General features: G+C 29.9%; 1 protein-coding gene across 1 annotated transcript in view; it reads left to right on the top strand.

The window, feature by feature from the left end:
* The window catches only part of Snx10 (sorting nexin 10), a gene marked incomplete in the record, with an annotated part of 41,389 nt that extends 40,351 nt beyond the window's left edge, over positions 1 to 1,038 (top strand). Inside the window, 1 exon segment of the mRNA XM_013510607.1 lies at positions 1 to 1,038.
* Positions 1,039 to 2,187: the final 1,149 nt, after the last annotated feature.

Raw genomic sequence — 2,187 nt, forward strand, 5'->3', positions numbered from 1 at the left:
CAGCTTAAACAAATGGTTTCTGGAAACAAATAGTTTGTTTTCATTATTATTGTGTCATTAGAATTACAGGTTAATGATTTATTTTCTGACCAGATATGTAATTTCTTATCACTACATAACTTTCATGATCAGCAACGGCGTCTTACTACTTAAGTCAGAGGAAGGATCTTATACAAATTACCAAATTTAATTTCACCAATAAACATTCCCATCATTTTGAAAAGGATGTCAACTTGCCAATTTCAGAGTTCATTATTCATTTTTAAAAAGGCTTTTCTTTTTAGGCACCTAGCTGAAGGTTGATATTTTCATAAAATGTCTGAAGGTACATGTGTGACCCAAAGATAAAATGCCTTAGATAAACTACTTTGAACTTCAAATTTCAGATGAGGCAGCATTTTTGTGAGATAATGACCCAGGTTTCTTCTTGATTGAATAGTACAAAATATCTCTATGAATCTAAGGAGAAGATATTTTCACATCGGGGGTAACTTGTTGCTTTTATGTTACCCACACTAAGTAGATGGGAACAAAGGCTGCTACAAAAGGCAGCCTTTTTATTTTAACTGAAAGTTTAAAAGTTATTATAGTACTAGAAAGTATTCAAAATGCTTGCTTTAAAGAACAACATAAAGCAGAAAACTAAAATCCAACAAAAATTAATTTAAATTGAGAATGATTTAATTCCTTCTCTTTTGATCTAAAACATTATTAAACTTTTGTAAAATGTTGATTTAACATGCCTTATATTCTATTTTATCATCTAATTTAACGCACGGGAAACAAAAAACAATTAGAAGTTATTTTGTAACACACAAAGTTTGCAGTGAAGCATCAGAGCCGTGTCCAGCTCCTCACCAACACGAATTTGAACTCACACTATTTTTGTTTCACAGTTTGAAAAGCATATATTGTGCCACCAGTTGTCATATTATTTTTAAATGATGTAACACAGCCATCAAATTAAGTAATGCCTAATGTTTGGGATGTAAACTTAATGTGCTCATTGTTTTCAGATTAAACAAGTAAAAAAATCAACTTTGTTGGATCACTTATTTTATTACTTAAAGTATTTCTTTTGACTTAGATGTAATTCAGTGTGTTTTAAAATTATTGGTAATTTTTAATGAAGAATTTTGGAAAAACTTTTTAATGTTCACTTCAGTTGCATGTATTTACCTTGTTCTGATGTCTAAGCACTGGCTTCTTGAACTGATTCTTGCAGCCAAGATACTTAGATGAACTTAAGCTCTCAATGGTTGCTTTGTCTCTTATTTTTTTCTAGAATATTTTTTAAAGCTTTCTTTAGGAAAATAATTATGTAACTAAACTGAAGAGATGTTCAACACTACTTTTAATGTCACATATTTACAGAATTTTATGATTTATAGACATTAAAATTATATTACCCTGACTAGTTCTGAAAGGGCAGACTTCACCTATAAAGCCAGTTTACATGTTTTTAGAACTGGCTTTATATATAACCCAAGGGATCTACAATGAAAGCCAATAACCTGTTAGGAAAGGATTGTTTTAAAGTCTCACTTGGAAGAAAGTGATTTAATTCTAGTTAAAACTTCATGTTTTAAAGATTATGAGGGAAAGCTACAAATGTTTATATCTTTAAGCAGTTATTGTTCCTTTAGATACTAAATATCTTGCCAGAGGCTGTCAAGCCTAGTTCAGATTTTACGGAATCATTCTATACAACAAGTGGTATGCACAGAAAAGTAAAAGAATAAAAATTCTTTTATATCACAATTAAGAATTTAAACAAATTTATTCACCTAGTCACAATTAACATTATATTCAACTACTGGATACTGTTTTGAATTTTTGAGTTTATATTTTTTGGTACCTTAAGGATTCATCATTACCAAGCTGCTGTGGTACAAATAAGGTTTTCAATATTTGAGCTGTGAAAGATGACCCTTTTTCATGAAAGGCCTCTAAAATTTTAAGACAAATATAACAAAAGCTTATTCTGTTTCCACAGTCTCAATATTTAGTTTGTTCTCTGATGAATACAATGGAGCATCTTTTCAACAGAGGAAACAGTTTATTTCAATGCAATTTTGTTTTGACTTGGAATACAGATCTTTGTAAAATACAAACACATATTCAAATACAGAATGCTCTCTGAAATTAGTTACTGCAACTTGACATTCAAAGCACAGATATAGTTTT

The sequence above is a fragment of the Chinchilla lanigera genome, unplaced genomic scaffold (genome assembly GCF_000276665.1).
Source record: "Chinchilla lanigera isolate Chin_1 unplaced genomic scaffold, ChiLan1.0 scaffold00009, whole genome shotgun sequence".
In the NCBI taxonomy this organism is placed as follows: Eukaryota; Metazoa; Chordata; class Mammalia; order Rodentia; family Chinchillidae; genus Chinchilla; species Chinchilla lanigera.